General features: G+C 40.6%; 1 long non-coding RNA gene across 1 annotated transcript in view; it reads right to left on the reverse strand.

The window, feature by feature from the left end:
- LOC130851622 (uncharacterized) overlaps window positions 1-26,070 on the reverse strand; it is a 74,548-nt gene that overhangs the window by 45,526 nt on the left and 2,952 nt on the right. Inside the window, exon 2 of the long non-coding RNA XR_009053233.1 lies at window positions 22,219-22,314. This is a non-coding gene — a long non-coding RNA (uncharacterized LOC130851622). The remainder of the gene's footprint in view (window positions 1-22,218; window positions 22,315-26,070) is intronic.

The raw sequence follows: 26,070 nt of genomic DNA on the forward strand, positions 1-26,070 counted from the left end.
GTGATGACGATGTGAATTTGGCGATAGTGGGGTTTTGTTTGCTTTTCGTTTTTTAAGCTCTTTGTTGGAATATAATTGCTTTATACTCTTGTACCAGCTTTTGAGGTACACCAAAGTGAATCAGCTGAGTCGATACACACATCCCCATATCCCCTCCCTCCCGCAGCTCCCTCCCACCCTCCCTGTCCTGGCCCTCCATGGCGTCACCCATCCTTGAGCTGATCTCCCTGTGTTATGCAGCAGCTTCCCACAAGCTATCTGTTTTACAGTTGGTGCTGTATCTATGTCTATGCTACTATCTCACGTTGTCCCAGCTTCCCCTTCGCTTCCCCCCAACCCCATGCCCTCCGGTCTGTTCTTGGCAATAGTGTTTAAAAAAAAAAAAAGTCACTCCCTAAATACGAGGTGCCTATAAATGACCTGTGCTGGAGAAAATCAACAAAGCCCGGAAGGAAACTGACTTACCTAAAGGAGATTGTTAAATACAGTATCAAATGTTGGCTGAATGAAATATTTTTCGAAAGGAAGTAGAAATATTATAGCAAAATAAACGTCCCATCTGGATCCATTAGCTAATAAATTGGAATAATCCTCAGAAAATCTCCTAGATTTAATCACTTTTAGCACTAAAAAGAATTATATTTAAAGAGAAAAGGTGATTAAGAAATACACTAGATAAAACTAAATAAAAAAACAATAAAAGAAAAAAAAGAAATACACTGAAAGGGTCATAGTTGATGGGATATCACTGAATACTTCTCAGCCACTTGTCGCATGGAAAGTGTTTTGGTGAACACGACTCTGTCCCCTCCCATTTCACCCACTTATTTTGACGTCACCATGCTGGCGAATGTTAACGACACCCAGTATTTGTGTACTTGTTCTATGTGCCACAGGTTCTGGATTCCAAACTGAATTTCATCTTCATGCACAAGCTTCATGGCAACTAATGACAACACTGGGGTGCAATGAACAGTAAGGCCATGTTCTACGTAAGGCCACAAGCCCTGGGCACAGCGATAACAAAGGATCCACAGTCTATGTGCTGCACACACGTGAACAGCACTTAAAACGAAGCACGATGAGTCCTGAGAGAGAAAGTGGAGAGTGCGGAGAGGACCACACCCAGGCTCTAGCTGTCATAGAAAGTGCACAGCCCAGGTGAGCCCGAGGAGCAAATGGAAATTAGCCAGGCAGTACAACACACACAGAGACACACACCTGCAAGCATGTGCACACACCGCTTGTGTGCAAATACCGTGCACACAGATAACAGATGACCCACACATGACAAGCATGCATGATGTGTGCATGTACACACACACACAGCACACCACACTCACACCACACAGAGGTGAGAGGGATTTCTTCGGAGCATTTTCTAGCCAGAAAACTCTGCATCTTTGGAGAAGAGAGGCTGAGAGAAAGCACTGCCCGAAAGAACTTGGGTTATTACTGGATTTCAAAAATGAAAAGGAATGAGAGGAATTATTTTGCATGTTGTAATTTCTCATTGTGAATTCCTAAATGACTGATGCTGAATGACTAACCCTGCAGCTGCTGGTCTAGCAGACTGAGGAATAGGGTAGCTGACAATCTGTGGGTTTGCTGGGCCAGACTGTTTGAGAGCGAAAAGAGTTAGGTAAAAGGTCAAAGGTTGTATGCAGAAAGAACAGTATTTTTAGAGACCAACTTGAGCCAATTCAGTTCTTTTACCACTATTAGGATTTTTAGCCCAAATGTTATAAAGATGTAGATGTGTTATCCTCCCACCTCTGAAAACTGGCTTCTAAAAGCTGCAGATTTTCATTCTCAAAGTTTCAATTGGATCTTTTTATATCTTCCATCTCTCTCTTCTTTATATTCATGTTTTCTTTCCATTATTTGTCATGTTTTCAAGATTAATAACAGCTGTTTTAAGGTTTTTCTGCTCTTTCCATCATCTCTATCATTTCTAGGTCTGTTTTTATTATTTTTTCTCCTACAAGCACATATTTTTCTTCTTCTTTCCATGCCTGATAAGTTTCAACTGGATGCCGGGCATTGAGAACTTTACATCATTGAGTGCTGGACTGTGCTGGATTCCTTTAGAGAGCAGGGGCCTTTTTCTGGCTTTGAGCTTTGTTAGGCTAGATCAACAGCAGCCTTTACACTAGGGTTGCTTCAGCCCCACCTTAAGGTGACCCTTCTTAAGACTCTAACCAAGGCCCTGCCTCTGACGCACGCTTGGTCCACACTGGGGAAGCACACGCTCTTCCCAGCCCTGAGCATGGCCCAAGGATGCTGAGCCTGCTGCTCCCTGGAGGTGGATCCCCAAACCCAGATGTGTAGGTCAGTTCTCAGTCAGAGGGCAGAGGAGACCCTCATGCTCTCAGCAACTCCCTCTCTGCAGCTCCTTCTCTACAGGACTCTGTCCCCGTGGATTTCAGCCCTTTGGCCTCCCAAATCCCATCCTCGGTCTCCTTGATTCAGCCAGACCTCCGGGCTTTGTTCCAACTTCCTCTCCCTGGACAGTGGTCTGGAAATTCCTCCAGGCAGAAATCTGAGGCAATTTTAGGGCTCACATTGTTTCTCTTTTCTTCAGGAATCTCTACCCTAGGCTGCCAGTTGCCCAATGTATGGAAAGTGTTGTTTTGTATATTTTTCATATTTTTACATCAAGAGAGCACCCCTGTAGCCTAGACGCTTCATCATTTTAGTCAATATAAAATTTGGGCCAAGTTCTGCCAGGGAGATAGATGACAGATAGATAGATAGATAGACAGATAGACAGACAGACAGACAGACAGACAGTATGGATATAGATATAGTTTATATATGAACACACACACAGCTTTATTAGTAAGCAGACACATATAGTCATACAAAGTATCAACAGTTCTGAAATGTTCTCTTTCACGAACTTCAGTTCAGGTGCCCCAACCAGCATCATGTATAAAAGGCTTTCTCTAAAACAGGCATCACAGGTTCTTACAACCAGTTCTACAGGAGCCAGGATCTTTTCTTTCAAGAAATGGAGAGCAGAGAGCTGGGACCAGAGGTCTCCTGACTTCAGGTACAGCACCCATGGCAAGGACAGTGGCTGGCTGGGTTTTATACCTTATTTACAAAAAGACAGTGAGCCTATCATGCAGCTTAATACCAGAAAAGCAAATAACCCAATCCACAAACGGGCAGAAGACCTGAATAGACATTTCTCCAAAGAAGACATACAGATGGCCAACAAATATGTGAAAAGATGCTCAACATTACTAATCATTAGAGAAATGCAAGTCAAAGCCACAATGAGGTATCACCTCATACCAGTCAGAATGGCCATCATCAAAAAATCTGGAAACAATAAATGTTGGAGGGTGTGGAGAAAAGGGAACTCTCCTGCACTGTTGGTGGAAATGTAAGTTGGTACAGCCACTCTGGAAAACAGTTTGGAGGTTCCTTAAAAAACTAAAAACAGAACTACCATATGATCCAGTAATTCCACTCCCGGGCATATATCCAGAGAAAACCATAATCCAAAAAGAAACATGTACCATAATGTTCACTGCAGCACTATTTACAATAGCCAGGACATGGAAGCAACCTAAATGCCCATCAACAGATGAATGGATAAAGAAGATGTGGCACATATATACAATGGAATATTACTCAGCCATAAAATGGAATGAAGTTGAGCTATTTGTAGTGAGGTGGATGGACCTAGAATCTGTCATACAGAGTGAAGTAAATCAGAAAGAGAAAAACAAATACTGCATGCTAACTCATATATACAGAATCTAAAAAAAAAAAAAATGGTACTGATGAACCCAGTGACAGGGCAAGAATATGGATGCAGGTACAGACAATGGACTGGAGGACACGGGGTTGGAGGGGCAAAGGGGAAGCTGGGACAAAGTGAGAGAGTAGCATAGACATATATACACCATCAACTATAAAATAGATAGCTAGTGGGAAGCCACTGTATAACAAAGGGAGATCAACTCGATGATGGGTGTGCCTTGGAGGGCCAGGACCGGGAGGGTGGGAGGGAGTCGCGGGAGGGAGGGGATATGGGGATATATGTATAAATACAGCTGATTCACTTTGGTGTACCTCAAAAAAATAAAAATAAATAAAAAGACAGTGAGCCTGTATATCATTCTTCTCCAACAACACATCTACAACTCCACAAATTTCAATAATCAAAAACTTTTTTCTTCTATCATTTACGATAATAAAACAATTCTAAATTGTTAGTAGCAAATAGGATTAATGTGTTTATATTATTTGATTAGCTAACCCTACCATGTTTACGAACACAAAAATTACAGTATTTGTGAGGAAGGAAATACCCAATATATGACAGAAATACAATATAACAGAAATGAGTGAAACTGAATCTATAGATCTTTAAGATAAAGGAAAACAAATATTGGGGGGGTAGAATAATCACTCTGCTACTTTTCCTCTAATAACATTTAGCACTGTACATCTTTCATCTGATTTTGACGGAGTATAATACCAGAGTAACTGATAAATGGGTATTTTGACACCCAACTATCCAAAGTCAAAGATGGACGGATACTGCAGCTACATGCTCAGAAATTGTGGGCATTTTTCCATAATTTCTAACTTCAGTAGAAATACAGTGGCTCCTCACAAAAGGCTGGACAGAGACGTACACGCAGGCTGCTCAGGGACTCCTGAACCACGTACTGGCCATTTTAGGGGCTTCTGGTCTTCACAGCTGTTTTTCCCATGGTGTGCATGTGTCTTCAGAACTGGATAAAAAGGTCAATGTTTCTCTCAATTGGAGGTTTTTTTCAAATTACTTGAGAATTTACGTGTAGTATAGTGTCTTTTCACTTTTCTGCCCCCTAAGTAAATAAACAAGCAATTCATCTGATCTTCTATAAGCTGGGTCAGAGAACCGTGGACCACACACCAGGAAGTCACAGTACCAGTTTCGTCTTGAGTTCCTTCTCAGAAAACAAGATTAACTTAAGCAATGGTTTTGCTGCTATAATAAAGTAGTTTTCAAAAATGAAAATTTGGTACTACCTAAAAAACAATCTACACAAACTCCCAAGACAAGTATGTCTGAAAAAAAGTCTTGTGCTGGTCAAATCTGCTGCTGAATGGAAGAAATACAGAAATACAGAAAGAAGGGAGGAAGGGAGGGAGTCACCTCTGCTAATTTCCACAAGGTCTGTGTGTCTGAATGACAATGTCTGGTTTGTATTTCTGGGTTTTCCCTGCAGCTACTTCTTTAAGAGAAAGAGAAACTCTGCCTCTTACTTTCAGTCAAACCATATATAGAAGAGTCTCACCAGGAGATTTCTGAGGATTATGAAGCAGAGCCTGGAAATACCTATTAGTAGAGGTCTGAAGTGTGCGACAAAAAAATGCACATATACGATTCCCCTTTTAAGGAAAAGAATTTCTTTATCACTCTTATCCTGAATACACTTTTTTGTTTTATTCAACAGCTCAGCACCGACTTGGAATATACATTCGTGCCTGATGACAGGTAAAAGGAGAGTCAAATGTAAATATAATAAGCTTCCAGAGAGGGGAAGAAAGGTTTACACCAAGAGTTTGTTTTATTTTAAGAATATAGGGAATGCATTCTATGTTTAAGATTTGCTCAAATGTTTCTTTTTCAATTACATTTCTTTCACCTCAGACTATCGACAATATCCACTGTAACTGTGGTATCACTACAATTAATAGCGTTCTTAATTATAGTATAAACAGTATAACAGTGGATAACAATGATATCCACTGTCATGGTGGTATCATTACAATTAATAACAGTATTATTAGTTATGTAGTGTAGCAGTATTGTATAACTGGATATTAATTAACAATTTCCACTGTGATCTAGTATTGCTACAATTAAAAATAGTATTATTATGTATACAGTATAAATACTGTTATATTTGTGGATGTAGTATTGCTACCCTTCCTTCCTCCCTCTGAGGAACAGAGGCAAATGAGAGACCATTAAACCAACCTGCCAACTAACCACTCAGTCTCTGAAAATGTTGGATGATGCTTGAACTTCTACCAAACTCGGCAAGATTAACTTATAGCTCTCTTTGTAGCTTCAAGAGGGAAGCTACATCTCTTTTAGGGAAAGCAAGCATTTGTTCTCATACAAATAATGAAAAGAGTTGACATTACAAGCATGACTGTCCCCTGAGAAAAGTGCCAGTGACACAAAAGACAATGTAACCTTTGCTTAGTGGATATTTTAAAGATGTGGTAACAGCCATTAAATAAGCACATGATCATGGGTTGTTGATGTTTTTTTAGCCTACATTATCTTTCTTCTAAATTTTCTACAGCAAGAATATATTAGTGGTTTTAACCTAATTTCTTTTTTTTCTAAATTTTCTACAGCAAGCATACATTCATGCTTTTATATTTTTATAAGAAGGGACTCATGCTTAGTACAGGAAAGTGGAAAACAAAGAACACTCACATTGCCCAGATTCAAAACAGACAACGAACAACTATGGCAGAGATCACGCCATCTCTCTAAGGACAGCAGTGACCATGCTGAGAAAAAGGTCAGGAACCCAGTCACCAGAAAAGCCAGGCTGGCCCATGAAGCTGCTGTATCCTATGAGGGAAACCGGTATATGCACTTCTTAAAATCTGAAAATACATGTCATCTGCAGATACGCAAAAGCAAAACAACGTATCTCACATACTTACAGAAATAGAAAACATAAGCTACACGCTCCCATTACTTGTCATAAGGGTGTCCAGGCTTACAGAGCAAACACTTCTGCCTGTTGGCTGTCAAATGTATTTGAGCAAGTGTGTGAAAATGTGTGTGCTCACATGCACGCGTACCAGTGTGTGTCTATATCTCCAAATCCGTCTGTTAACACTCAGCTCGATAAACTTAATCACTGTCTAAGAAAAATCTAGACAATGCTACCTCCCAAACAAAACAGTACAAACGGCTTATTATATCTGCTCACAGCCTACTCCTAAAGCAGGGAGATGCTAAAGGCATTCAGAGCTGCTCTTTCCTCAGGGGACTGAATTATGATGAAAAAATTACAAATCTGTTCTCAAGATGTAACCTGGATGGATTTGGAAGACTTGTGAGGAAGCTGGTGAGCAGAGATAATCTTCAAAAACTCCTTAAAACTTGATCAAACTCCCAGTTCTCAATTTATCTGTCCTAGAAATCCCACTTTGGGCTCAAATTCACCTCAATAAAGAGTTGGTGTCAGGTAACAGTGCTCAGAAACAGGAGGAAGACTGTCTTACCACTGAGAAAGCAGAGAACCGCCCAGGCTCTCAGCCACTCTGGATCTTTATCTTGTCTGCCATACATTTCATGGGTTCCCAAGAAGGGCACCCTGCAAGCAGAGGGGCTCTCTGCCTGTGCCCACTCGTGCAGGCCCCACTCCCTCCCCCACCTCTAGGTTACTCCAGGCAAGCCTCCAGATAGGGAAGAATCAGCGCCATGTGAGAACCAGCTGCAGAAAGCATCAAATACCAAGATGGAAAACCTTGAGGATTTAACTGGGAAGTACTTCCTGTGAGGAAACGCCTGTCAAAATATCTGGTACTTGGCAACGTTAAATGAATCATTCTTACTCAATATAAACGAAGGCATTTAAAACTGTACGTAGGATCCCTCCATCACATGAAACTCTGGTCTACCTTAACTCGCCATTTAATGGGTTTGTCCTCTTTCTCCCTGATCTATTCATTCATTTATTTGTTCATTCATTCAAAAGATATTAACTGAATAGTTGCTATGGGTCAGGCTCTGTGTTAGAGGTTAGGGGTCCCATCTTCATCCACACACACAATTTCAGGCGATGACCAGTGCCCGGAGGAAGGGCTCACAGTGTGATGGGACCTGAGCTACCCTGGGCCACCACGGGGTCAGCATTTTCCCAGAAGTCTGAAGGAGGAGAAGAGCTCGTGAAGTATCATGGGGAGGCAGGTGTCTCATCCAGAGAGAACAGGGGAGTGAAGCACCCAGAATGGAGAGAAGGACGTGAGGCTGAAGCCCGGAGGTGAGAGGGAGCCTGAGCAGAGGTGGAGTGAGGCACCTGAGGTGCTGTCAGCCACGTTATAGACTGAGAGCTCATAAAGCGCCCCAAACAGCCACTGAAGCATTTAAAATGTAATAAAGCCTTGAATGCAAAGGTCATTCAGGTGCAAGAGCAGAACAGAAAAATGAGTGTAAAAAACAGGGGATGCGAGGGGTGATGTAACACAGAGACTAAGCAGTAACAGAGACAAAAAAGGATGAATGGGGTGCAGCCAGGAGGCAAGATCACTGGGGGGCTAGTGATGGACTGCACAGGGATGGGGGGGGAAGGAGGAGGTGAGAGCTGGGGAACACTCCCAGATTTCTGGCTTGTGCACCTGGGTGGACATCAGCCTTAACACCCGAATGGAACTGCCAACCTGATGGCTGGAGGTACTTTTCTGAAGCTCTGAGGAGAGCTCTTGGATTAGAGACTTGTTTGTGAACTACACATGTAGAGCAGACAACTGAAAACACATGAGGTGAACATAGGCAGAGACGTCTGAGGATAGAGCCTTGAACTAGTCTCAGGTTGAAGGGTCGGGCAGAGAAGGTAAGTCAGAATAAGAGACTAAGGTGGAGCAAGCTGGGTAGAAAGAGCAGAAACATATGGTGTGGTAAAGCAAAGGAAAGAAGGAAAAAGTGACCAGAGAGACTGAATTCCCCTGAGAGTGTGACAGGAGAAAGAAACATCCCTTCCATTTAACAACACAAAAAGAGAGAAATGAAATGAAATATGTTATTATATGAAAACTGAATGAAGAGTGAGAAATGAGAATACAAACCACTCTTTCATGAAACATGGCTGTGGATGAAGAGGGGGAGATGCTGGTGGTGGAAGTGGCGGTGATGGAGGCTTCTGTCCCCTTTATCTGTCTGTTCAGGTTTAAATGCCCATGAAAGGCAGGCCCTTTAGAGAGAGAAGTTGGAAACTGGAAAGAGAATAGAGCAGTGACGTTGTGTGTTCCTAGAGCTTAACAGGAGTGAGGATAGGAGCATACAAGGGAAGTGGCCTGAGTCTGGGGAGGAGGAAAGGACCAGCTGGTTTAGATCCACGTCAAGTTCTGAAGTTCCCTGTGCAGACCCATGGAGAGCCTGCTGGGCCCTTAAGCTGTAGTTTGGGTCTGCAAAGAAACTCTGGAAATGGCACTGGCCCATGGAATGCCTCCAGGTGCAGCCGCTCACTCAGTCTACAGCCAACTTCCCCCGGACCTCCACCCCTGGTGGGCACCCTAAGATTTGTAGACCTGTGGCTGTGTCAGGCCCAGGCCAGAACCAGGGTGGAGAAGGTGCTGTGAGCATCTCTCCAGTGGGGCCTGGCACCCATCTGGGGACAGGGGTGACATCCTCAGGCCTCTGAGGAGAACCCCCAACTTCCTGGACGAAAGAAATAGAATCACCCCTCCCATTAAGCAGGTGCCCTCCACAACAACTTTCCTTAGGAAGATTTCTTTTTATAATATTCAAAACCCACATGACAGCATTTCCAGGCAAAAAAGGACGTGCCTGGGATGGAAGTGGGAAGGGACATGAAGAATTAAATGCCACCTGCATTTGGCTGCAGAGAACTTTTTAAATTTTTAAAGAGATGTTTACAGCAACTTGACTCATAATTGCTGTAACTTGGAGGCAACCAAGATGTCCTTCAGTAGGTGATGGATACACTGAGACAATGGGACACTTTCCAGTGGAACACCTGGAAGCCTGAAGCTGTGCAGACCCACGCGGCTGCAGCACGCAGTAAGGGGAGCACCACCAGGAGGCAGGAGGAAGGAGAGTCAGCTGACGCTCACTGACCCTGTGCCATAGCTGCTTTTCAGGGTCTCCTCCAATCTTCACAACCCAAGCAAAGGGTCTTTGCTGCGTCGTTTGCAGGTGAGGAGAAGGTGCTCAGGGATAATGGGGGCCAGTCATGGGAACTGGGGTTGAAATCAGGACTCCAGTCCTCAGAGTGATGAGAGTGGAAAAAAGGAGCTGACCCCCAGGCCTGGATACCAGACTGACCACAGACAGGGCCCAGCGGGGAAAGGAGAGCAGGCTGCACAGGAGGACAGGGACCACGTGGCAGACCTGCGGCCCAGTGCCGGACAGTGAGCCTGCAGGCTCCTGTGCCTCTGTCCAGGGACTGTGCATGTGAACTAGTCACTGACAACGGGGGTCAAGGGGCTGCTGAGAAGGGCCCAGGCAAGACTCCAGGCTGCTGGCCACAAAAAGCTACATGTGTCTCAAAATCACCTTCCTCCTGGGCAGCAAGCCTCAGCCAGAGGAGGAAACGTCGGGTTCAGGCGTCCAGATCTGCCCACAGATTAACTCCACTGTGCATCTGTTCCACATCTGCTCCCTGCAGGTGTCTGGAGGTGATACTAGAAACTTATATGGCTATCCTGCTGGGATGTGATAATGCCCAGAAAACAGTAAAGGGATGCCAGGATGGAGGCCCACAGCCAGGGCAAGACCATTATGGTTTCCCAAGAAGCAATCCCAGGGAAAACATCAAAGAGTCACTTAAGGGGGAAACATGACAAAGATGAAAGATAAAAAGGATGGGATAATGAATCTCAAGAGATTCAGGCAAAAGCAAAGCCACACAGACAGAGACGCGCCGTGATGGGTATAGACCTATACCAGTGGGGACGGCCTCACAAGTCCGCATACGTGAACAGTAGACCAGTGTTCACAATCAGGAACAGAAGAAACCCAGGTATTTCATCTGGAATTCAGGGCCTCCAGGCACTTAGGTAGTAAGTTTTAAGCAAAAAAAGGGGGGGAGGGCAATAATTATTAAAATTTATTCATCCCCCAAACCAATTTATTATTCTTGTCATTAAGAGGAAAAAAAGAAAAAAAGGACCAGAGTATCATGGTATCATGTGATCAGCCCAGGATAGTAAGCATACTTAGAAAGAGGAATCCCTCCGTGGGATTTGCTGGTTAAAGGTTAACTTCCGATTACAGCTCAACATGCCAAATGTTCATTCCAGCTCAGCAAAAGCCTACTCTGAACTGTATTTATTTATTTCACATTACTCTGCTATTGTATTCAACATTCTGGGGGTGAGAGCAGTAGTTTACTTGATCCAGTCATGCGATATGGATCACGGACAGGCATTATTAATACCACTCATCATCCCAAGCTCCTAGCTTGCAAAATATGTGAATCGTGTTACCACATGGTTACCAAGGCAGAGTTATGAAATACCCCCCGGCTGACTCTACAAATGCAAGGCACATATTCTGCAGGAGGTTCTGGAAGAGGGGTTGAGTTCTATTCCAGGAGGCAGAGGAAGTGTCACAAGACAGACATGCGCCAATTTGAACTGCCAAGTGGACATCTTCCCATTTTACATACCCAGTGGTTTCTAAATAATGCACGTGTCAGCTGCACAGATACTATATGCCATTACAGGTTCTGACGGGTTGCCTCAAAGCCCATCATAAGCACAGGCCCATGTCTCCCAGGAAACTAAAGGTAGAGACTGGAGGACCTGACTGGGGAGGGTGGCCAGGAGGTTGCGACTCAGCTGGAAAGCAGATTTTGGAACATCAAAGTCTGAGAGACTGGGTCATATTGAGAGAATCATGGAAATCATCTGGAAACCTGACAGGGGGCATGGTAGGATGAGGCAGCCTTCCAGTGAGAAGGGACCAGACACAATCTAGCACTCTCAGAATGGCCAACTTCACCTCTGTAACTTGATGCAGAAGGCCCACGTGCTAAGGAGAGATGCTCTGGTCTCTCAGTAAAAAAGGAACACTCAGTTTATGAGCTTCAGGAGGTAAAAAAAGAACTAAACTGAAGATGAGATTAATTCATAAGAGCATACTCTCCAAGTTCTCCACTTCTTCCCGGAGGACATCGGCACATGCTGCCTTCATTCCTGCTGCTTTCACCACACCATTGTTGAATCATACAGAATAGCCGGCTACTGAAATCTCTCACTTGGATTCTCTGTGCCCAAGAAATACTCATTCCCTCAGCATTCAATGTGCCACCACAGCAAGACTGGGATGTTTTCGATTCACACCTATTCCAGCTCTTACTTCCATCCCACTAATGGGTCTGGTATGGCTCAAGAGCAGTGCGATTCCAGTGTTTAAAACTGGTGTTCAGTACTGACTGCGAGTCAGCAGTAAAGGGACAATGGCTTGATGGTTTAACTGAATATGTAGCCACAATGGTGTGAAAGATGTCTGTTATGGACTGAATGTTTGTGCCCCCCCCCCAACAAAATTCCTATGTCAAAACACTACCCCTCTCAATGTGATGCTATCAGGAGTTGGGGGCCTTTGGGAGGGGATTAGGATTAGATGAGGTCATGAGGGTGGGGCAGTCATAAATGGGATTAATGCCTCTACAAGAATCAAAAGAGAGCCTGCTTCCCTTCTCCGCTCTCAGCCACGTGAAGATGAAGTGAGAAGTTGGTGTCTGCAACATGGAGAAGAGCTCTCCCAAGAATCCCACCACTCCAGCCCCCTGATCTTGACTTCCAGCCTCCACAGCCATGAGATATAAATGTATTCCTTTATAAACTGCCCAATCTGTGGTATTTTTGTTGGTAGAGCATAGTGGCCCAGCTGCCTTATTTAGCATGTCTAAGAGTGCTCCATCTCCAAATATAAGACCTTAGGGAAAAACACGCTCATGCTTCAGTTACATGGTAAAAGTATACACATAATGTGAGCATCAGGCTCAGCCCGAGCAGGAAAAATAACTGTCTTTAAATCAGAAGTAACTCCACTGACTTTAGCCCAATATAGGAGCTATATTATGGCAAGAATAAATGACGAAACATATAAACACCAGAAGAATTTCCTCTTATTCAGTCTACTTGATTAAAATTACACTGTAGAACCTTACTTAGGAATGGAAAGATAGAAAATAGAATGAGTGAATTGGAAAGCACAGCTTTTCTGTAGTCTACTTCTATCACTGATTCTTGGAGAGCTTAAAATTTGCTATTTGTGGACTTGTTAGATGTAATCACAGCGGTGTTAAATTTGGACTACTTGATAAGTTAATAAAAGTGGACATTACGTAACACTACTAATATGTTAATAGTGTATTTTGCAAAAAAATAAAATGTGATTAAATGTAGGTTTGTTTTAAAATCACACATTTCAAATTAAGAACAGCCAGTAATTAGCTTTGATTCTTAAAGTAGGAGCATACGTAAAACTTCATCAAATAAGGGATATATGTCAGCGTGCCGGCAAGGGACTGCGTCCGTGATCTGTGTTTGTATGAATAACTAAACATTTGCTATGCCTGGGGGATTCGTTGGTAATTTAATTTCAGACCAATTAACAGGGAATTTGGCAGTCCCAATTAGGCTGATACTCAAGAATTCCCACGCAGCACAGACCTCGCGAAAGAAGGCTCTAACCGTGAGCAGCCATTTTAACTGACACCTTGAAAAGGGGTCTGGAAATCTAAATGCGTGAAATCAGTGGCAGTATTTCTCCCAAGAAACGTGTTCTGTCTTCAAACCTTCCATGTACAGAGTAAAAGTTCCATAAATGGTCAATTATTAAAGCATTTTATCAATATTGCTGTGAACAAGAGGGACTGACTGAGCTCCTAAAGCTTGTGTTAGGAGAGGTTCCTCACATGATAGTACCTGGTGTAATCTCACCCTAGATGAGGTCTTATCATTCCCATAGCTGGCATGGAACCTGAGGCCCCAAGTGCTCAAGTAAGTGGTGGACTCCCTCTGCAGCCTGAAACCACAGCTTGGCTCCTTCCACCAACCTTCTTGAAGGGTCCTAAGCAAAAATTCTCTTATTTACTCATCCATTCACTTAATCCCTGTTTTGTACCCCAAAATTATTTTAAAGTAGTTCCAAATATATTTAACAGAGTGAACTTTTTTTTAACAATACTGGTTCAAACTATATTCACAGGTGCTGAATGAACTTATGTGCCAAACTGGAACATATTACAAGCTCTTGGTGTTATCCCAAAGCTCTTTAGATTTAAAATTATATAGAATACTAAAATAGGCTAATCTGATGACACCATTTGTCAAGTTGTGAAATATTCTTCAAGTTGTCTTTAAGTTGTGAAATACTCTTGACACCACTTGTCAAGTTGTGTGCCTAAGAATCACACAGGTGAGTGTCTCCGAGATATGCCACGTGTATATGCAGCTCTGCAGGGAGGCAGCATTAGAGGTGGTTTCACCCTTATGTCTTCACGGCTGCATCTACACAGACCCGGAAAACTGGTCGACTCAACTCATTTCAAGCAGATGCCAGTCACGTGAGCAGAAACTGTAAACTGACTTGTTCATTCCAAACTCTAGACCTACTTGCTCAACATAGATCCCTGTAGAGAATGGGGTTAGGTTAAATTCAAATTAAATTTAAAAAGAAAAATAATTATTTTCAACTTAAGACTTCAAATTTTTATTTAAGGCTAAAATGCCATTCTGTTATATATGACATAAGCCTTAATTTTTGTCAAGTGCACAGTGAATTCCTCTGGGGGTACTGACTGTTAATAATATCATAATGACTTATTTTTAATTCTTTGAAGTTTGCACCTTTGGTAGGTGTATATCAAACAAAAACACCTCATCAGAATTCCTCTGAGGATCTCTGAGCATGCATTATTACCATGGGTGCCAATAACAACTTTTCACAGTAATCTACTCATGCTTAACTTAGGATATTGGACATATGGTTTGTGGAAATATTTGATGCATTTACATAAGACATACAAGTTTTGAAAGAATGACCATTTTAATCAGGCTGACTAACTGAGATGAGAAGAGGGAGGTGTAACCATCTGTTTAACTCTGTCTTGATTTTATTTAGCACCTGCAAAAAAATTAGGTTTGAGCCATTCTGTACCAAGGAAATGTGAAGAACCCATCTAGGAATGCCTCCCGTGTCCTTCTCAAGGAAAGGAAAGGTCAAGTTAAAAACAAACCACACAAATACACACACAAACTGTCTACCCACTGAAATCTAAAGTCTGTAGTTCTACACTCTGATAACCCTGGGTCTGGATTTTAGAATTCTAAGATAACATTCAGCACATATGCTAATATTTGCTGATACACATAAAGGCAAACAGGAAAAAGGTGAAGTCATTATGTGTAGGAATGACAGAGGCCTCTGATCTGAGAGAGGCAGCTACACAATTTGCCAACTCAAAGCTGTTTACATAATGGTTATACACTGAGTAAACTATCTTCCCTGTGAAGGAATGTCTCTACACGAATACTGACGTGACATGAAAATAAAGGAATTAAATCCCAAGTTATATTTCAGCACATAAAGAATGTCTAGAACTTAGTAGGCACTCAATAAATATCAACTGAATCGATTAAGAACATTCCATAGTTTTCTGAAGATTTTTAGATGACAAATAGATGTGAACTTAAATATATTTTTTTCATCTGTGGAGACTATTCTGAGGCTTTTGTTCCTACAGTTCTTGAGGTAAATTATGTGATAGATTTTCTGATATTGAAATTTTTGAAATTTTCTTGCATTCTTTACTAAATACCCTTTTGTGACCGTAATATCCCTTTCTTACTCTGGATTTTGTTTGTATTCTCTCATATAAGTCTTATTGAAGATTTAATTATTAATCTTTCAAAGACAGCTTTTGTTGTAGTTCTCTATTTTATTATTTCTGTCCTTATAATTCTCCTCTTTCTTCTTTGATTTTACTCTGGTGTTCATTTTTTCCTCTCATTTTTTGAGTTGAAAATTCAGCTTGTTTTTCAGTCTTCTTTGTATTTATAGTTCAATTTATACCTTTCCATCTGAGTATTGCTTTAGAGCTGCCCCTCACATTTTGGTAAGTAATGCTTTCTTTGTCATTCAGTTTTCAAAATTGTTCTTGTGATTTCCTTTTTATTCCAAGATAAAATTGTTTTGGTAGTGTATTTTAGGTTTTTTGAAATGGATTTTTTTAAGCTTATTTTGTTAATTAGGTCTAACTTGATTGTATTTTTAGTAAACTTAGACTGTTCTATTTTTCTTCTGTAAATGTATTAAGATATGCAGAGTAGCCTGCTACATAATCTTTTTTTGTAAATATTCCATATGGGCTGCAGAAATGAGAATTTCTATTTTTTATACATATTTATACAGACTATGCATGTGCATACGTATGCATACATATATACACTCGCACACATAAAACTGCTGTATGTTCGATTCTTTGTACTTTTTCTGTATACTTGAGTTGAAAATTTCCTACCAAACATGTTAAAATCTCTGAGTAAAATCTATTTTCCCTATAATTTTGTCAGCTGTTGCTCTGTGAATTTTTAGGCTATATCGTGCATTCATTTCTCCAGTAGACTACATCCCCTACATACAAATCTTCAAGTTGTGAACTATCAAAGATGCTAACGTGTGCCATCAGCATCAGGCGTGAGTGAAACTGCAGCTCGCCCTCCGTCTCCTATTGCTGACAATCCTTCAGCTCTACCATCTCCCACCTTCTCTCTCCTCCAGTCAACAACTCTTTTTGCCTGTATACTTGATACCAGCCCCTGTATGCCAGCTGTTGTACAGTACTACTGTACTTTTCAAGGTACTGTACTGTAAGATTAAAAATGTTTTATTTTTTACGTATTATTTGTGTGAAAAGTATTAATAATCTATTACAGTACAGTACTATATAGCAGATTGTGTTAGCCAGATACGTAGGCTAACTTTGTTGGACGAACAAATTGGACTCACACACATGCTCTCGAAATGGAGCTCGTTCATATATAGGGGAGTTACTATATTTCCCTCGTCTCATTATTGTTTTGAATTAAATTGCATTTCCCTCTAAAATTGCTTTTTCTGTTCATTTGCTTTATTTTTGCCTGATGTATCTGCATCTGTTTCCATACTGTAACTTTTAACACTTCTGAATATTTTTATGTCAATTACAGATCAAACATTGCTTTCTCTCACATCAAATCTGTAATTTGACATAAGTACATGTATTATAATCATAATTATATTAAAATGTATCTTTATCTTTTTAATCATGTTTCCTATATTCAATATTAAATTTTTTTCTTTTTCTTAATGGGCATAGTAAATTTCCTTTTGCCACTTTAAGACTGATAAATTTTATTTCAATTATTCTGTGGTTAACTATCTCATATTTAACAATTTGGAACTGACAGTTTCTGACAGCTGCACCATTTTTCATTCCCACCAGGAGTGCATGAGAGTTCTAATTTCTCCACATATAGATGGACATTTGACCTTTAAGAAACTGCCAAACAATTTTCCAAAGTGACTACAGCACTGTACATCTGCACCAGGAGGGGATGAACTCCAGTTCCTCCACTACCTGGCCAACATTTGGTATGGGGTCAGTGTTCTAAATTTTATCAATTCTAATGAGTATGTGGTGGTGTCCCACTGTGCTTTGAATCCAAATTTCTCTGGTGAGTAGTGACGTTCTCATACGCTCTTTTCCTATCTCCTTCAGGTAGAACCATGGGGCCATTGCTTAGAACCTTTTCCTTTTCTTAAATAAACATTTAAAGCTGTAAACTTCCCTATAAACACCACATGCATCCCTCAAATACTGATGTCTTTTACTTTTCTTATCATTCACTTCATTATTTTCTAATTTCCTTTGTGATTCTTTTCCCTTATGAATTATTTAGAAGTGTGATGTTTTCCAAATATTTTGGGGTTTTCAAGATAACTTATTGATTTCAACTTTAATTCTATTGTGGTGAGACCAAACTGTGTATGATTTCAAACCTTTCAAATTTCCTGAGACTCATTTTATGGCCCAATATATAGAGTTAACTTTGATAACAAACCACACACACATGAAAAGAGTGTATACTCTCTAGTTTTGGGGGCACAGTGTTCTATCATCAACTAGATCACGATAAGCAACAGAGTCAGATCCTCTAGGTCTTTATTAATTTTTGTCTAGTTGTTCTATCAGTTGCTAAAAGAAGGATTTTTAAGTCTACTATGTTTGAAATTTCCTATTTCTCCCTTTCATACTATTGACATTTTCCTCATGCATTTTGAGGCTCTCTTAGTAGGTTCATACAGATTTATGTTTGTTATGACTTCCTAATGAATTGGCACTTTTATCAATTTGGAATTCTCTTATCCTTGATAACAATTTTGGTCTTGAAATTGCAGGGGTTTACTGTTAATACAGTAACTTCAGTTCTCTAATGCTTACTGTTTAAACAGCATATTTATTATTCCATCCATTTACTTTCAACTGTTGTATATATTTAAATTTAAACCAAATCATGTTTTTTATAGACAGCAAATCATGGTTCTCCCTTTACCATCCATCCTGATATTCTCTGCCTTTTAAGTGGAGTGTTTAGTCCATTAACATTTAATGTAAACATCAATATGTTCAGACTACCATTTTATTATTTATTTGCTGTTCCCTCTGTTCTTCTGTTTATTTGTCTCTCTTCCCTCTTTCCCACCTTCTTTTAGATTATACAAATGTTTTTAAATTCTATTTTGAAAAAAAAATTGGCATTTTTAACTGTACAGACTTGCATTTTCTTGTGGTTGCTCTAGGGATTACAATACACATCCTTAACTTTTCACAGTCTACTTAGAGTTAATATTACACCACTTCATTTAAAATACAGATTGGCAACCATATTAATCCATTTACTCTCTCTTGCTAATTTTTACCCTGTAAGTTATCATATATCTTACATACATACCTTATAAATCTCACAGGACAATGTCATTATATTTACTTTAAACACTCATATGCTTTTAAAGAAATTGAGAAATATGCCTTTTATGGTTGCCCATAAGTTTCCCATTTCTGACACTTTTCATTCATTCCTGAAGACCCAAGTTTCCTTCTGATATCACTTCCCTTCAGTTTGAACAACTGTTTAGCATTTCTTGTAGTACAGGTCTCATGGCAATGATTTCCTTTAGTTTATAGTTTTCTGCAAAAAAAAAAAAGTATTTGTACTCTGTTTTAAAAGGGTATTTTCACTGGACATTGAATTCTGGGTTAAGAGGTGTTTTGTTTCTTCTTTTTGCAGTTTAGAAGGCTTCTTTCAGCTTTTTGTAGCCTCCACAGTTTCTGATAAGAAATCTGTGATAATTAAAATCATCATTCCCCTGTATATAATCTGTCATTTTCCTCTGATTTTCTCATCTCTGATTTTCAGCAGTCTGTCCATGATGGGACTAATCATGATTCTTTCTGATTATATCCTATTTGAGGTTCACTGTTATTCTCAAATCTGTCAATTTACATCTTTCACCAAATTTGAGAAGGCTCTGACCATTATTTCCTCAATTTATTTTTTTGTCTCATTCCCTCACCTTTTGTTCAAAGATTCCTTTTGTTCTTTGTCTCCTTTCTAGAACTTCTACTACACATAGGCTAGACTTGTGAAATTGTCTCACAGTTCCCTAAGATTCCATCTACTTTTTTGTCTCACTTCTTCAGATTTTAAACTTTTTATTGCTCTATCTTCAGGTTTACAGACCCTTTTTTCTATCATCTCTAATCTGCAATTGAGCTCTTCCAATTAACTTCTTATTTTGTGTATTTTATTTATCAGTTCTAGATTTTCTATTCAGTCATTTTTCTATTTTCTATTTCTCTATTGGCATTTTCTGTGTTTTTGTTTGCTATGAGTATGTTTTCCTTTAACACATCAAGCATAGTTTCAATACTACTTTAAAGGTCTTGTCTGATAATTGTAACCTCAGTCATCTCAGGGTTGGCATCAACTGATGTATCTTGTCCCTTGAGTTGTGAGAGGCCGGCTGTCACATTTTCCTGGCTCTTTGTAAGTCAAGTAATTCTAGATTGTATCTACTATGCTGTGTAGATTCTGAATTTTCTTCCACTGCTTGGAAGAGTGTGGATGTTCTTATTTTAGCAAGCAAATAACTTGACTAAATTCAATGCAAAAAGCATCATGCCACTGTTGCACAAGATACCAGATTTTATTGCAGCTCTTTGTCTTTGTTGCAGCTGCTATCAGTTTACCACAGGCATGTGGGATCCAATGTTCAGCCCTGGGCTGCATTTATACTCAGAATCAGATGTCCCTCTTTTTTTCCCCCTCCTTCTTAGGGTTCTCCATTCTCCAGTCATTTTGGCTGCTCTAGGCTTCTCTCTCTAGTTCCTCCAGCTCAGGAGATGGTGGGGGTTTCTGGTTTGTTGGTTTGTTTGTTTATATCAGTCTCACTCATCCAGGGCACCTATTGCCTCAACAAGAGCTTCCCTAGACATAAAAACTAGAAGAAAAATGGAAATGTGTTCAGTGCCCATCACTTGCCTTACATTCAATTCCCCTCCAGTCCCCAGAACCCTAATATAGTTTCTGTATATCTTTGGGCATTTGTAGCTACTATTCGTGAGCATGAGGTCCATAGAAGGCCCTAATAAAATCTTCTATGCAATGCCTCTTTGTGCCTTTTATGCACTTTCTTCTCTGTCATTTTCTTACATACACATATGAAAATATATATGTGTACATAGGTATATGTATGTTCTGGATTCTAAACACTTGATTTCCTCTGTGTTTCAAATATTTTCTTCTAATTCATGGCTTGTCTTTTAATTTTTTATGACAAGCAGAATTTTCTAAGTGTAGTCAAGTGTACCCATCTTTTACCTAATGGTGTGCATTTCTGCATCTTGTTTAAAAATACTTCCCAAATCTCATGATCATGCTGACATTCTCCTTACTTTCTTCTAAAATTACATTTTTGCTTTTTCACATTTAAGACTTTAATCAATCTGGAATTGACTTTTTTTATATGCGATGTGATTTGAGAACTAATTTCTTAGGTTTTGGTTTTGGTTTTCTGAATGGATGACCAAAAGTCAAATGTTACCATTTGCTAAAAAGTCAGTCTTTCCCCCACTGACCTGCTGTGTCAACTCCATTGAGTGTCTATATACAAACAGGTCTAGTTACAATAGTCTATCTGTCTATACCTTGTCAATACCACATCTTACAGCTGAGCCCAACACTAATGGATGTGCAGGCCCACTGACAACCAAATGGTTGCAAAATAAACTTTGCCGATGTCAGCACTTTGCCTAGAGTTGGTTGGTTCTGCAAGGCATTATTCAGTCAAGGACTTCAAAGTGCCTTTTAGCCTGATTAAGAGACACAAGGTGAAAACTTTCCTTCTCCTTTTACGAGTAAACAGAAACAGATGTAGATAACCGGCATGGTCAGCATATATCCTGAAATAAAATTGCCTGAGCTCAAAATTTGATTTTATCACTAACTAACTTAAATGATTAACCCCTGGAATATTATTTGACCTCTTTCAACTCCAATTTCTTATGTTTAAAATGCTTTCACGCCTGAAGAGTTGCTATAAAATTTAACTGAAAAGTATAGGTGGAATGCACCTGGCAGGATAACCAGCAGAGTGTCATATACAGAAAGACTTAGCTAACCAGATAAAATAGAGTCCTGTAGCGAAGACACTACAAATCCATCCACTCACTCCCATGCTGAACCCCTTCTGTCTTGATTTTCAGTCCTAAGAGTGGAGATTCCAAAACCACTTTCACAGGTCTCTTTGCCTCTAGGATCATTCTGGCCACCTATCTTCTGCCAAACAGGGAGAAACCGTGGGGAAGTGAATAAATAGGAGCTGAGAGCAAAGAGTCTCCTTGCAAGCATGGTGGTGATGGTGTCTTCTCAGTGGGGCCAGTTAGGATGCAGTTCCTAGTCCAAGTAATAGTAACCATGGCGGCACTGCTGTGACAACAGTGGGTAAGGGATTTCCCCTTCAGTCCAAACTGAACAGCTTTCAAACCATGTTTTCTACCTCTTCAGAAGATTCCCTGACCTAATATTTTTGTTCATTCATTCAGGAAATATCTGCAGTACACCTACCGTGAGCTCCATACTGCTTATGTGTTTTGGAATACACCAGCACATAAAGTAGTCAGGTGCTAACACTGTAGCAGGTGAAAACAAATATAAATGTGCAAGAGAATGAATAATTTTAACAGTAAGCGAAATGGTGGAAAATGCTCTGGGAAAACAAAAGGTAGAGTCAGAAAGAGGGACCTGGTATATCAGAAAAGAAGAACGGGCTGCAATTGTAAGCAGGGGGTTGGTGTGTCCTTATGGAGCAGGTGCGATTTGAAAGGAGCCTTGAAGGAGGGAGAGAGATCCTCAAGTGGATGTCTTGGGGAAACTCACAGTGAGAGGAAGGAGCCACTCCAAGGCTGGAGGGCAGGATTCGTCTGTCCTGCTCAGGGAATTGTGGGAGGCCAGTGCAGCTGCAGCAGGGGGAGCCTGGGATGGACAGAGGAGAGAAGAGCTGGGTTATGTGCAGCCTCTCAGGTCAGACATCTGAGGTCCAGCCACACAAAACGGCCAAATTCCTTGCTAGGACGCCATCCCCCCACCCTCCTTCCCTGAACCATCTGACTTTCCTGACAGCCATCCAGCATCAGCTCTGTGTTCTCTTTGGAAGCCTCCCAGCCCCTGTCGCCATGCCCTCAGCCCCTCTCCGGGTGTCCCAGCTCCATGCTCTGCCCTGTGATTAAGACTGCTGCAAGGGCCACCAGGGAAGGGAGCAAGTCTTCACCTCTGTGTCTTCAGCTCGTAGCTGGAAAAGATTCAGTTTTTAGAAATGGCTGCTAGATAGGTGAATGAGAGGATCAGTGAAAAAAAACTATCATCTCTATTTTCCCCTTTAGGTCAATTAACAGTTATGGCCTGCATTAACCAACGGCATACATATCTCACAAGAAACTGTTATAGGTTTATAAGCCCCTTCTACAATATTCTTAATGCACTGTTGCTACAGCGTACGTTCCCTCCAATAATAAGACATATTTGATTCAAATAGTTTCAGCTAGGAACCACCCACAATGAGCCAGATCTGTCTTGCCTTCAACCCCAGCCTGGGAGTGCATTAAGCACTTTGGGTGTGCTTTCAAGCTGCCAGGGTGGCCAATTAGTGAATCATTACCTCGGCACCTATGCCCTTTTAATGTCTTCTTCGGCCCCAAGGAATCCTGTGTAATATTAAGATGTAGTTCAATACATTGACGACACACTCAACTTACCTTGGGTTTTCACAATAGAGGCTTTGGTCAAGAAATCTGTATCAAACACTTCATATATCAAAATAAGGAAATGAATGCCTGCAGATAAATGATTTTATAGTGCTTATATGTTACCATTGCATTGTATATGTATATGCAAGCAATTCTGAGGACACCAGAAGCTCAAAGGCCAGAGTGATTACACAGAGTCCTCCTGATTACAACATATCCTCCTGAATTTGCTGTACATTACGAAGTTGGTAACCCAGTTTACCAAACTTGGTAGGGCTCAGAAGTTTACTCACTGACTCAGTATATTTGGGGAAGATTTAGTGTAATTTTAAATACTTTGTTGCTAAGTTCACATCCTGATGAGTGTGTTTATACAATGCTAATTACTCATACAACTGCAAAATGTACCTTGCTTTACACAAAAGACCCTGTATGACTGGATTCGAGTGTATCTTCATTAGGGTAGATTTAACCAAAGATTAAGGCTATTCAGAGAAAATGCAGATTTGGACTTGTAATTTTTAAAAATTTTAAAGGAAAAAGTTTTTAACATGTACGAGGGTTGATTTGGGGTTACACATCATATTAAAACATATTATGATAATTATTTGCATTATATTATATCTTTGTCCAAACATTCTTAGGAAAGAACATGCGTGTGTATGTGCACATGTGTCCTGGTAGGTTAAATTCCCTACGTCACTCTTTTTTTTTTTTTCCAGAATTCACAGATTTAGCTCTTCTTACCCAGTTATTTTTAAGGTGTATTTTAAATTAAATTTATGAAATTCCAAAAGAAATTCATTTAAGTCTTGCTTGGAATTACATCATATTTATACATTAGTATGGAAGGAAATTACATTTCCATAATACCTAGCATCCACCCTGGAATTTATTTTATCTATCATTTACTCAATAAAAATTCTTCTGTAAAATCTGAATTCTCTTCACCTAATTTATTTATACTTCTTATTAAATTACGTACAATGATAGGAAACCTGTGAGCTCAGAAAGCATGAAACAAGTGTTTGTATTCTGTATCACTTCTATATCACTATGAAAGGGGATGTGATTGGTCAGTATAGTTTTTCCAAATTTCAGAATGGTCGTTTACAAAGAAAGCTTCCATGTGTGCCGCACTACCTCATTATCTAGCAGACGGTGCAGCAGAAGGTCTCATAAATCTCACAGACTAGATATTATCACAATACAGTCAATAAAAACAGCATGATCATTACTAGATAAGATAGCTACTGTGTAGTAAAAATTTTATTTGAACTTAAAATTCAGTAATAAAGTGAACGAGGGTTCTCTACGAATACTCTGTATCTTGTATTTCTTAAGAGTAAAGAGAAAAGTGACAAGCAAGCACTGCATTTCTTAGAAAACAAAACACAGAGAAGGATCACTGCCCTAGCACAATACAGCTTTGCTTCTTCCACTTTTCATAAGTTAAAGGATCACTACCATTCTCCTCCTACCATGCACCCAGGTAAAATGTGGAGATTAACCTTTTAGAAAATGACCATCTAGACGTTAACTTGATGTTTCCACTGACTGCATGCAATTTTATTGCAATAATCTTTAAACTACAGGAATTTTCATTGTCACCCTTCTGGAATCTCCAGCATCACAGTCTTCACTCGCTCTACCAGGACCAGGTCATGGTGAGGCACCCTGCTATCCACTCATCTCACCACCCATCTGCCTTCCAGAAAAGCACACGTAAAATGACAGGTTTGGGGCCGGGGAGGGGGAGGGGTTCTTTACTACTTTTTAAACTAGAAATACAATTTTTCCCTAGATTGTGTTACTAAAAGTTCAGATAAGAGTATCTGTAAAACATACAGCAATGTTATGTTCTATGAAGTGAAAAATTATCTATCATTTTTCAGCTTCATGCACAAAGAATTATCCCAGCCAACATTCTGAGGATTTTATGACACAGTTAGAAATGTTAGAGCTCGATGATACAGAATCTCAAGGTAATTCATTTCACTCTAACACATATTTGTCAAAGAAGCATATGCGTGAGTACCTTTTTTTACATCTAGCTTAGGAAAGAGAAATTGCACACATCAGTCTGCCTCACCTAAATCCTGCTCCCAGAGCCCAATCCTGGAGCCATGGGAGTGAGAGAATGCACACAGGGCACTAGCAGTGGTATACCAACCTTAATAAAAACCTACCAAATTACCAGTCTCCACCTAAACATTAGACCGGCTAAGACTTACTGAACACTAAGCACATTAGTGAGATGACCTCATTCAATTCTCACAGTAGCCTTATGAGCTAATGACTATTACTATGTGTATTCTTCAGAGGAGAAAACAGAGTTTTCCAGAATTTAGTAGAAAAGGATCCAGGTTATGCTGCTGTGACTGTAAAGCCAGCATCTGAGCCTGGGCAGAAGGCCCCTGCCACAGGCCAGCCCACCGCGACAGTATAGAAAGTGGCTCCCAACTCGCTCTCGCTTGCCACGTCACAAGCTGGGTCTCTCTCCTCACCTGGACTCTGCTCACTGCGACTGACCAATAGGACACAACAGAAGTGATGCTGGGCTGGGCCAAGAAGAGAGCTGGGAATTCACAGCTTTCATGCTCCAGCCAAAGACAAGGGCAGGCAGGAGGGGACAAACACGCTGACCCTAGATACACACTGAGGACGCGCAAGACCCAGACGGTCTGGCACAGCTTGGGGAGGCCAGTGAAACCTACAGTTGCCCCGACAGGGAACCACTGCCCTTCCAGGAACCATCCTGCTGTTGTGACACACCCCAGCCCACCTTCTGCTTCACCTGCCTCTCCTGATCCCTGTTCCTACCTTGTCCTTCCAAAGATGTTACTTTAGACAATCTCCACTCACTGGTTAGGGGAGCTGCCTCGGGCTGTCTGTTCTAGCAAGGGGGTTCCTACTGACCTTTCTGCCCCACCATGCTATCTAGTGATCTGCTCTGCCCTCCCTCTCATCATCTTTTTGGCTTTGA

Source organism: Hippopotamus amphibius, chromosome 4, assembly GCF_030028045.1.
Source record: "Hippopotamus amphibius kiboko isolate mHipAmp2 chromosome 4, mHipAmp2.hap2, whole genome shotgun sequence".
Lineage (NCBI taxonomy): Eukaryota > Metazoa > Chordata > Mammalia > Artiodactyla > Hippopotamidae > Hippopotamus > Hippopotamus amphibius.